This window comes from Oncorhynchus nerka, linkage group LG4 (assembly GCF_034236695.1).
Source record: "Oncorhynchus nerka isolate Pitt River linkage group LG4, Oner_Uvic_2.0, whole genome shotgun sequence".
Classification (NCBI taxonomy): Eukaryota; Metazoa; Chordata; class Actinopteri; order Salmoniformes; family Salmonidae; genus Oncorhynchus; species Oncorhynchus nerka.
Window position 1 is genome coordinate 87,315,035 of NC_088399.1, and position 12,805 is coordinate 87,327,839.

Below are 12,805 nucleotides of genomic sequence, written 5' to 3' on the forward strand. Positions count from 1 at the left end.
ACTTAAAACACAAGGCCAAATATACACTGGAGTTGCTTACCAAGGCAACATTGAATGTCCCTGAGTGGCCTAGTTACAGTTTTGACTTAAATCGCCTTGAAAATCTATGGCAAGACTTGAACATGGCTGCCTAGCAATAATGTGCAAATACTGTCTAATCCTGGTGTGGAAAGCTCTTAGAGCCTTACCCAAAAAGGCTCACAGCTGTAATCGCTTCCAAAGGTGATTCTAACATGTATTGACTCCGGGTTGTGAATACTTAAGTAAATGAGATATTTATGCATTTCATTTTCAATACATTTTCTTAAATTTAGAAAAACAAGTTTTCACTTTGTCGTTATGGGTATAGATGGGTGAGAGCGAGAAATCAAATGAATCCATTTTGAATTCATACTGTAACACAACAATGTGGAATAAGTCGAGGGGTATGGATACTTCCTAATATCACATTTCTATGTGAATTTGGTCAGGTTGCCCAAAATGTTACATAATGCAGCTTTAGCCATTCCAATACTGGATCTTCCTGATTGAACCCTTCCAATACTGGATCTTCCTGATTGAACCCTTCCAATACTGGATCTTCCTGATTGAACCCTTCCAATACTGGATCTTCCTGATTGAACCCTTCCAATACTGGATCTTCCTGATTGAACCCTTCCAATACTGGATCTTCCTGATTGAACCCTTCCAATACTGGATCTTCCTGATTGAACCCTTCCATTACTGGATCTTCCTGATTGAACCCTTCCAATACTGGATCTTCCTGATTGGATTTTCTTGGGAAACGCCCTGTTAAAAAAAAAGAAATGAATACAAATAAATCTTCCTGAAACCAGTGCTTGAGCGAGGGCGTCAGGTTGTTTCGTTGAGGAACGGCTGCTCTGGGCTTTCTCTGTTACTGACAGATTGTGTGTGAGAGCTGGACACACACCGGGTGTCTCATAAGAAGCCCATAAAAATCCTGCAAAGTTCAAGATGGATTAAATGTCAGCGGTTCAAAGTGGGAACCCCTTTCCTCATCTTTTTTTCTTTCCCTAAATTTGGGGCATAGCCCCTAAATTACCCCCAATGCAGTCAAGCCGGGAGTTGAAACCTCTTACTTAGCTAGACAATGTGTCATCATTCAACTCCATCTCTCTTCCTCCATCAATGTTTTCCTCCCTATGACAGAGTGATTTGTTTTGGTGTTTTATTTAGGTAGTGAAAGGACTTTACTCCCACTGTAAAGACCTGATGCTGTCACCGTGTCTACACAGCTCCTCTAGTTTAGGTCCAACCCCCACAAGACTGATGCTGTTACTGTGTCTATACTGGTTCCACCACACTGGGGTGGGAGTGAGTTGTTTCTCATTTATGAGTTCCTCCGTTAACTCGGACTGGATCCATTTAGTCATGCTGCTTGAAGCAAAAATATACAATCTGGTCCAGAGGGACTATAGGTCAGGTAGTTTGTCTAGCACACCTGTTTGTCACTGAATCATCCCGTGGCAGAAAGACTAATGGAAGAACCGTTTTAAAGAGGTTTGCACAAATACTGTGCATTCGGAAAGTATTCAGACCCCTTGACTTTCAATACTTTGTTACATTACAGCTGTAATCTAAAATTGATTATTTTTTATATATATTGTTTTTAGACAGGTTTTTAGACATATTTTTTTGCAAATGTAAATGTGATTTCAGGTTTTTATTTTAAATACAGTATTCAGACCCTTTACTCTGTACTTTGTTGAAGCACCTTTGACAGCGATTACAGCCTTGAGTCTTGTTGGGTATGACGCTACAAACTTGGCACACCAGTAATTGAGGAGTTTCCCATTATTCTCTGCAGATCCTTTCAAGCTCTGTCAGGTTGGATGGGGAGCGTCGCTGCACAGCTATTTTCAGGTCTCCCCAGAGTTGTTCGATCGGATTCAAGTCCGAGCTTGGGCTAGGCCACTCAAGGACATTCAGAGACTTGACAGTGCACGCTCTGACATATTGTCAACTGTGGGACCTTATATAGACAGGTGTGATTTTATTTAACAAGGCTGTAACAATTTTAGAATAAGACTATAACATAACAAAATGTGGAAGAAGTTGAGGGGTCTTGAATACTTTCCGAATCTACTGTATATGACAGATGTCGACCCTGCTGTTTGTGATTGGACGTTGAAACATTGAGGATGGTTATGTTTCCTCATTACTGAAAGCAATTTGAACTCATGTAGACTAAGTCTTAATGTTCCAGAAGCCCCAGAAATATTTTCCTGTTGCCTGACACCAGACGGGCATTAAACAGATTGTTCTTGTAGTGTGAAAATTCTCAATTACTCACAGTACTATACGTAATGTTTACACACAGACTGGGACAGATTGTAAGGGTTGACGGGGTCATTCTCATAGGGTTACGAAATGTTTGGTAACAAACATTAACTTCGGATGTGCCCAGTACTTTCTAACTCTTTCACAGGGGTATCATCCAACTGCTTTCAATTGTGTCAGTTGAAAGAATATAAAATTAATTTCACTGGTCAAATTATTAAGGAAGTCCTTCAAGTGACAAAACCAAACATTCTAATCTTGTCTGAATATTCTAAAGTTTGTGACCAGCCCTCTCCCCTCTTTGTCCTTATAATTCATATCCTTTATTCCGGTCCGTCGGTTCAGGGCTAGACGGCTAGTCTGACTAGTCCTTTTTAATGATGTGGTGTCTCTTCGTCTGTCTCAACAATTCTTCACAAATTGATGGCTTTGATATTCAATTTAATAATGGTGATTAAAAAAAAAACTTAGACCCAAAGCCATTCTGGTTTTGGGATTGCCGTAAATCCACTTAAATGGCAAGTCTGGTTCCCCCCTGGTCTGAGCCGACCGAGCCTGTGCCGTCAGCCTGGCCTATAGAGGACAGGTCATTTCCAGGAAGGATGGTGACGCTCCTTTTGTCTAATTCTTTGTATTAATCTAGTTCTACCAGGGACAACCGGAGGACATGTTTGGAACAAGGTGGGCTAACCGGAGGACATGTTTGGAACCAGATGGGCTAACCGGAGGACATGTTTGGAACCAGATGGGCTAACCGGAGGACATGTTTGGAACAAGATGGGCTAACCGGAGGACATGTTTGGAACAAGATGGGCTAACCGGAGGACATGTTTGGAACAAGATGGGCTAACCGGAGGACATGTTTGGAACAAGGTGGGCTAACCGGAGGACATGTTTGGAACAAGGTGGGCTAACCGGAGGACATGTTTGGAACAAGATGGGCTAACTGGAGGACATGTTTGGAACAAGATGGGCTAACCGGAGGACATGTTTGGAACAAGATGGGCTAACCGGAGGACATGTTTGGAACCAGATGGGCTAACCGGAGGACATGTTTGGAACAAGATGGGCTAACCGGAGGACATGTTTGGAACCAGGTGGGCTAACCGGAGGACATGTTTGGAACCAGATGGGCTAACCGGAGGACATGTTTGGAACAAGATGGGCTAACCGGAGGACATGTTTGGAACCAGGTGGGCTAACCGGAGGACATGTTTGGAACAAGATGGGCTAACCGGAGGACATGTTTGGAACAAGATGGGCTAACCGGAGGACATGTTTGGAACAAGATGGGCTAACCGGAGGACATGTTTGGAACAAGATGGGCTAACCGGAGGACATGTTTTGAAACAGATGGGCTAACCGGAGGACATGTTTTGAAACAGATGGGCTAACCGGAGGACATGTTTGGAACAAGATGGGCTAACCGGAGGACATGTTTTGAAACAGATGGGCTAACCGGAGGACATGTTTAGAACAAGGTGGGCTAACCGGAGGACATGTTTGGAACAAGGTGGGCTAACCGGAGGACATGTTTGGAACAAGGTGGGCTAACCGGAGGACATGTTTGGAATAAGATGGACTAACCGGAGGACATGTTTGGAACCAGATGGGCTAACCGGAGGACATGTTTTGAAACAGATCGGGCTAACCGGAGGACATGTTTGGAACAAGGTGGGCTAACCGGAGGACATGTTTGGAATAAGATGGGCTAACCGGAGGACTTGTTTGGAACCAGATGGGCTAACCGGAGGACATGTTTGGAACAAGATGGGCTAACCGGAGGACATGTTTGGAACAAGATGGGCTAACCGGAGGACATGTTTGGAACAAGATGGGCTAACCGGAGGACATGTTTGGAACAAGATGGGCTAACCGGAGGACATCTTGTTCCAAATACACTTTTTTTTTTTTGAGTCAAAGCAATTGGAATAGAATCTTGAGTTGTCTGATTTCGTTTTTTTATTTCCCTGTGAAACCAATTTTGAAATAGAATGGATTTAACAGTCAATGTTTTATAATGCTCTCTGCAGACTAAAAAGTATCAATTTGCCCTCATAGGCTGAAATACAGTATTAGTCTTATTCCATGAAGTTAAGTAGGCTATAAGTCAATGACAATTGAGGTATTTTTATATACTTATTTGTCCCTTGTTCGTTGCAATTTATTTTGACAGAGATATGTCTAACAGTGGGTCCCCAAACAAGCAAGGTCGTAAATCGTGAATGTTTTTCACTCCAAATTTTCAGCACTAAATATTTATGATCGTTTTTACAGTAAAGAGAAATGGGCACCATTTATTGAGAATGCTGAATGCATCTTTTAATCCTCTTGATGGATTCATAGTGCTTGAAATTGGCAATCGATGACCAACATCAGATCAAATGCATGTGGTCTGACTGCAGTCATATGTAGCATATGATTCAGTTCGAGTAACTAAGTTCAGAAGTTTCTCATTTGACCAATACAATCCATGATCTCTTTTTAGGGTTGAGCTAATGCTCCCCCCCCCCGTCTTGCTGTCACAGACAGAGGGCCATTTATCTGGCAGCACTCAATTAACAAGGGAAGGAATCGTCTCATAACGTGACGGCATTCATTGAGGCTCTGCAGCCCTACTTAAGTCCTCTTCTTCAGATGTCTCGTTTTGTTACCTCATAAATGCTGACATGCGGAGTAACAAATGACAATGCTTATTATCTCCCTGTCACAGAGCGGCCCTCCCACTCTTTCCTTCCCCCTTAAAGGGGAAATGCAGTCAGTCTGCCATCTGACAGTCATTAGCTCCATAACCTCCTCTTCCACGGTGCGACATCTAATCCAGTCCCCCATCTGTTGAAAGCACTCTCAACCTCCTCCATTCCCCCTGCCACAGACCCCCCTTCCTCCCTCCCTCTAGCCAGACACCAGCCCCCTCGCGTGGGTTTGTCTCAGGCCAGAGTCCTGTCAGGAGTCGGATACGACTCCCACTCTCCCCCGTGCCTGACCACAGCTGGCCCCAAACGGCCCATCAGAGAGGAGGCTTAGGCTGCTGCCCGGTGCGACGTGCTGTCTCTTTCCTCTATCGCTCTCTTGTGGGCTGCTGGACCTGTGGGTGTCTGTCTGGTCTGGACGGGCCAGAGCCGAGTAAAGGGCCTGTATCACATTCAGCCTCAGTACTGCTCCTAATGTAACCCAGACGACATAGCGGCGAGAGCAGCTGCGCTTATAAAATAAAGTACAGAGTGGGACGGCAGAGGACCTGTTAGGCTCACAACAAACCATGACTTCAATTCATTTATTCAATGGGGACGAGGTAAGTTCAAACCCCTGGAAAAAAAAATTGCTTAAAAAATGCAATTAGGTCGGACCTTTTGTTCTCGAGTTTGAAATGGTTCTTACTCCTGCTTTTCCGTCGTTAAAGTGTTCTCTTCTGACCCTTTTTCTTTTATGGCGTGTTTTCTCTCGGGTACATTTACAATCCATTAAGCATATAAACAGGCTGGAAATACAAGGGAACCAGAGCAATACTGCTCAGTTCTGTTGGTCCAAAGGTCTAGTAATAATGAGAGATGGAGAGCTGGAGAAGAGGGGACCACATTTGGACCTAATCGTCTTGATGTGTTCTGTCCAGTCACCCATGGATCAATCTACCCTGTTACAGTTTAATGATCAAGAGTGTCTTTTTAAGTGTAGGTTGGCTTTATTTAGTTGTATTTATGAGATATCATACCGATGAATTACATTTATTCAATTAAGATAAGCGCCTTTTCAAGGACCCAAAGTCAAAATTCATTCATTTTCCTCTGCAAAATATATTGTGGAGATCTCAAGAGTAAATTGAAACAAACTCTCAAAGCACAGTTGAATGTCTCAGTCGTTGAGATGAATTATGGTGGAGGTTTTCATATTTCAGTGATGCATGTAGATAGCATCACTGTTCTTCTGTCTAAACTGCAGCAGCATATCTCTTACCAGAAGGATCTTGCTTGCTGCAAGCACCAGACCCTTAAATGGACCTGAAGTAGTTGTAATGTGAATCTTTTCCCCCTGGAGTGTTCTAGGCCCGTGTTGATTTTCACGTATTATTCATGCATACTTCTTGGGTTTTGGATATTATTCTATGGTCATTTTCCAGTTTCATTTTTCCAGAGGCTGTTAGTGGTGGCTGTAAGCGACAACTCTAATGGGCTGCGTGCTGCTGCCACTCACAGAAGCCACACACACACGCTCGCTCACATGCAACACACACACTCGCACTCTATAACACACATCGCACAGGCGCACTCCACACACATTATAATACACACAGCCACATCGTACACACCAGTAACACACACACACAGTAACACGCGTTTGCACATGTTCTTTCAGCAGGCGCATCCTCCTGTTCTGGATGGGCTGAGTGGAAAGTGTAGGGGTGGTTAGATTCCTTTAGTAGAGATTACTGGGATTATAAATGATCCCATTAGAGGGAAATGCAAACCTACATTTGTGGAGGGAGGAGGAGGCTGAGGCAGGCTGCTGTGTCTGCACATGCCTGTTCCCAGTGACTAGATCTAGCTATACTCTGAAGAATGGGCTTCAGAAAGCGCTCATCTAAAGTAGCCAGGCTTCAACTGCTACCCATTTTTAAGTGAACTTTTTAATGGAGCTTTTCCATTTGCTTTTCAGTCCAAGACTAGGCTCAATCTGCGTCCAGGCAGAAAACCAGCCATATCTTCGAGTAGCTAAACCAAGTAACCATGAATGTACATAATCTTCAGCTTCAATGCATTTCCATAGATGGCTACTGTATATGTGTGACGTCAATTGAACTGACCAAAGAGGACCTGCCCAAACCAACCAGCCTGGCAGTGCCCGTATAATTAGGCCCATTTCAGCAACTGGGAAGGGAAAAAAACATGGAGGCCGCAGACACAATTATAAATCATATCTGAAAATGTCAGGACTTTAAGTTTTCTAACACTTTGCAAACTTTAAAGGTCTGTACTCTCATATTGCTTATACAATATAATTTGCCACAATAAATCATTAAATGTAGTTCCTTTCATTTACCTCTTTTTTTTTGTGTGTGTGTGAACAAGATGGCCAACCGCTCCAAGCAAGCAGAGCAATTTTTCGAAGTTCAAACCCCCTCACTAGTTATGCTCTAATCCATCCAATCTCAATTTAAAGTTGCTCATACAGGGCTTTCTTTATATTACAGACACCTCAGTCAGAGAAAACTGTTGCATGTGACTGTGCAGCCTAGCCTACTGGCTGTTATTCACAATAGGCAATACAAGTTTAAATGTGTCATGGTCATGACAGCCTCAAGTCTTGGTTGTTTAAGAAGCAAAAGCATATTAATGACAGAACGTACAGGCAGATCAGGAGACTAAAAATGCATAGAGACCATATTCAAGGTCATTCCGGTTAATCCTGAATGCTTGGATAACATGGTCACAGGTGCAGTCGAGGTGGAGACGGATGGTCATGGTTCTCATCAAAAGGCCACAGGAGCGTGATCGGAAGACTAAAGAGGAATGCATGCGATGATGTCCCTTTTTAACTGATGTCCCAGTTAAAATACAAATAAAAGGGGACATTTGTGACCATTTGAAACAGTGGCTTTGAATAAACAAATCCTCCCCAATAAAGTTGTCTCAGTCATTGAAAAGAAAATGAGCAGAAATGTGTGGTTGGTTTTATATCAGGCCAGCGTAGCGGGGACTTTCATTATTGTTTGATCAGTTGGAGATGGGGGGGGCAAGGAACTTTATTTTAAGGGTCCTTAATATACCATTTTATATGACATTTATAAATTGTTTTCACCATTTATTAATCATCATTCCCATGTTTATGAACCATTTACTAATCATTAATGTATTTTTGCTGTCCCTAATCTTTAGCGAGCGTTTGTTGTTTATTAATACTTTATACGTGTTTTCAGTGTAATTCCTCACAAAAAGATTTCCTCGCTGATTTTTACAGGTTTAGGGCTTAATGTAACATTCCTACAGTACTAGACCAGTCGTTTCTTCTAAATTATTGCTTTTTGTCTTTAAAAATAATGTGGATATGATTTAATGCTGTTGACTTGCTTTTCTCTATGGTTGTCTGTCTTCTATAGTAACTGTCTGTCACTTGACAACCAGTAAGACAGCAGCTCTGTCTGTTCCCCGGAGGGTCTGTTCTCCTCTGTTCCCCGGAGGGTCTCGTTCTCCTCAGCCTCAGAGACCGACATAAACGTCCGAAATATCAAACACACTTTGCTAATAGACTTCTGTGGTTGTGCAGGGCCCAGGGAACCCGGACCACAAAACCTGCAACACAAACCGGCACATCCACCCTCTCGTCAGCTGGTGAAAGCATTAGCCAGCTAGGGGCCTGGTCTTGATTCCTGTTGTCTTTCATATGGGCCCCCTCCACCCTATCTGTCGCTTTTTTAAACTTTTTTTACGTGTTAAATCAGGAAAGCAGCTTAGTTTTACAAACTGTCATGGGATAAGATGGATGTTCTGCGAAATTATCTGGGTTATCATGATGTGCCCCTGTCGTTATTGGGGAACCTTGAAGTCAGTTGGTCCAGAACCACGACGTCAGTTGGTCCAGAACCACGACGTCAGTTGGTCCAGAACCACGACGTCAGTTGGTCCAGAACCACGACGCCAGTTGGTCCAGAACCACGACGCCAGTTGGTCCAGAACTTTTTTCTAGTGCAGAAACACTGACCAGTGGGTTGGACTTGAGAAACTGTCTGCAGGATCAGTGAGTTCCATGGTAGTTCAAGTCGGCATAACAAGAACGAAGTTTTGTCAATTTAATGTTTTATGAATGGATCCCCTAGACTAATGGATCATCAACTAAATTCAGCTGCAGGACCATTTTTTAAATTGAGAGAATGGTATATTTATCTATACTTGCCAATTGATGTTAGTTTTTTTATTGTGCAGGGCTCGCTTGCAAAATAGACCGACTTTAGTCTCTGACATCCCTGTTGAAATAAAGGTTTTTAAAAAATGATGTCCAAAAAAACAAACTAAAAACTTGGGGAACCAATGGATCCACTTGCTGAGTGGTGTTTTTATTGCGAATAAGTAATCTGGGCAGTGTCACTGGGTTGCAAAATGACTTTGAGGCGGGTCTGAAATCACTTAGTGGAGAGAGAAATCAAACAGACCTGTTGCAGTGGGCGGCCATGTTCAGACGTGTTTCTGACTGCGGCGGACAGACAGCGGTCCAGAGGGCTGTGACAATAGCAGAGCAAAGCGTATGGCTAAACCTGCTTCGGCTACACAGCTACATCATCTTAGGGGAGAGACTTGGGAAGGTGTGGAGGGAGGGGATGGGACACCCCCGGGAGAATCCTTAGACTTTTCTCTAGGGACCAGCAGAAGCATCTCTAATATGCAGAGCCACTCGTCTAAAATCCAGGCTCCTCTACTCTGCTATACTCAGCAGGTCTGGCTACAGCCTACAGGATCCAAAAGGAGAAATGGACTTTTACTTGGGTGAGTTGTTGGGAAGAAGTGATGTCAAGCGGGAACTATTGTGCCCATCCAGAGTTTGTTCACCAGTTTGTCTCAGTTACCTACAGTCCAGTCACTTTATTTTTAGGGAAGCTATTTTCGAGAATTCTCAACCAAAAAAATTCAGCTTCCAGGATTTAGCCTTGCCGGGAATGCTGCACGTGTTCCAGGAATGTGGCTCCTGGTCCAAAAACAACTTCCAGACTAGTGGTCCCAAGTGACAGCAGCCTGGCGAGGGAGGGAGAGGAGGGTAGCTAAAGAGGTTTGTTGGTTTCGGGTCATACGGTAAAGGGAATTTTCTTCTGTCTAGTGATGTGGCTCTGTTGCAGACAGAAACACTATCCCTCTGACCTCCGTCTCATTGATAGACATAGACCTTTGTTCTTCACTAGACATAGTATGTAGGCTAGAGGTAGTTCAACATTTATTCCAAAATTACAAGATTTTCATGAAATCCTGGCCTTAGGATTCCTGGAATCAGGGGGGATTCAGTGTGAAATCAGGAAACCTCTAGCCAGAATTGTGCAACCCGAGCTAGACTGAACAGTAATGTTGAATGAGTCTTCAGACTGAGATATTTCTAACGGACAGTCACATACATGTGTTGATGATTTGCTGGTTCCACTGAGTCATTGGGTACGGGGCTGATTCATTCCCTATGACACACAGTGAACTGACTGGACGGAGACATCAGCCATCCCTGTGACCTTAGATTGTCATTCCTTCTTTCAGACGAGTGATAAGCTAGTGTCTTTCCATCGCAGAGAGAGAACCAGAGAAGGTGAGAGTAATAGGCTAGTATTTTTGTATTTATTAGGGTTCGCCATTGGCTGCGGCCAAGGCAGAAGTTACTCTTCCTGGGGCCCTAACACATGAAGGCACTTAGATTACACATAAAACAGTACATCATATAACATGCATTACACCACAACATATCTACAATACAAAATGTATAATATCACCATACAACAATATTAGTGGGTGTGTGTGGAGTTTCTTACCATTGCAGAGATAAATGAGAGCCTAAAGGTCATGACCCCCTCTGACATCAAATTCACCTCTGTCTGATTCAGGATGGCACCACAGACCACTTAATTTCCCACTAAGGATCAATACAGTTAAATGTAATTGTTTACACGATAGAACAGATAATCATGTTGGTCTACTAGTCTGTATCTGCTCTACTAGCCAGAAGGTTGATGCTTTTGACTGTGATAACACTATAAACTACTACACTGAACAAAAATATAAACACAACATGTGTAGTGTTGGTCCTGTGTTTTCATGAGCTGAAATTTAAAAAAATCCCAGAAATGTTACATATGCACAAAAAGGTTATTTCTCTAAAATGTTGTGCACAACTGTGTTTACTTCCCTGTTAGTGAGCATTTCTCCTTTGCCAAGATAATCCATCCACCTGACTGGTGTGGCATATCAAAAAGCTGATTAAACAGCATGATCATTACACAGGTGCACCTTGTGCTGGGGGACAATAAAAGGCCACTCTAAAATGTGCAGTTTTGTCACACAACAGAATGCTACAGCGGTCTAAAGTTTTGAGAGAGCGTGCAATTGGCATGCTGACTGCAGGTATGTCCACCAGAGAATTGAATGTTCATTTCTTTTCCACAAGCCGCCTCCAAAAGTTGTTTTAGAGAATTTGGCAGTGCGTCCAACCAGGCTTGTAACCGCAGACCACGTGTGTGGTGTCATGTGGGCAAGTGGTTTACTGATGTCAACATTGTGAACAGAGTACCCTATGGTGGTGATGGGGTTATTGTATGGGCAGGCATAAGCTACGGGCAATGAACACAATTGCATTTTATTGACTTCAATTTCAGATACCGTGATGAGATCCTGGCCCATTTTCCTGCCATTCATCTGCCGCCATCGCCTCATGTTTCAGCATAATACTGCACTGCCCCATCTCGAAAGGATATGTACACAATTCCTGGAAGCTGAAAAATGGCCCAGTTCTTCCATGGCCTGCATACTCACCAGACATGTCACCCATTGAGCGTGTTTGGCAATGCTTTGGATCGACTGCGTGTTCCATTTCCCGCCAAAATCCAGCAACTTCACACAGCCATTGAAGAGTGGGACAACATTCCACAAGCCAAAATAAACAGCCTGATCAGCTCTATGCAAAGGAGATGTCACGCTGCATGAGGCAAATGGTGGTCACACCAGATACTGACTGATTTTCTGATCCACACCCATACTTTAAAAAAATTACAAATGTATCTGTGACCAACAGATACATATCTGTATTCCCTGTCATGTGAAATCCATAGATGAGGTCCTTTTTGAATTTATTTCAATTTCCTTATATGAACTGTAACTCGGTAAAAACTTAAATTGTTGCAGTTATGCTTTTGTTCAGTATATGTAAAAGTTGCTATAGCTGTTTTTGTTTTTCAAAGGGCCCTTCAGCTTCACTCTGGCTTGGAGCTGTGCTCACTCTGGAAAGCACTAGTAGGCGTGAAGAGAGAGGCTCATTGGAGCACTTTGATGCATTTGGTAGCAGTGAGCCAGTCTGCTTCCCCCCTCTGTCTAGACAGACTCAGGTTATAGTCCATTTAAATAAGTGGTTGTGAGTGAGCAATATGGAGTTTTTTTCTCCCTCTGCCTTGTGGAATAATGGGTACATTAGTGATGTCATTTCTGTCTGACTAGAGGAAAGGAACCCTGGGATTTAGTCAAGAATGCACAGAAAAGTCTCCTCGTCATCTGGTGTAATCTAAATCTCACACACACACACACTCTGCTTCTCTAGTGTCTAAATCAGACACACGCATCTTCTCCTACTGTAAATCCTAAATCAATCACCCCACACCCACTCTCCTTAGCAAATATGATTGACATTTTAACTCTGCGTTATAGGGAAGGGGCATGTAAGTAAGCATTTTATGTTAGTCTACACCTGTTGTATTCGGTGACCAATAAAATGTGATTTGATTCTCTAGTGTTAATCTATACTGAACAACAATATAAACGCAACATGTAGTGTT

At 43.1% G+C, this 12,805-nt stretch overlaps 1 protein-coding gene across 2 annotated transcripts in view; it reads left to right on the plus strand.

The window, feature by feature from the left end:
• Nucleotides 1-12,805, plus strand: part of LOC115128721 (ribosome biogenesis protein bop1) — a 94,571-nt gene that overhangs the window by 41,119 nt on the left and 40,647 nt on the right. The window lies entirely within an intron of this gene.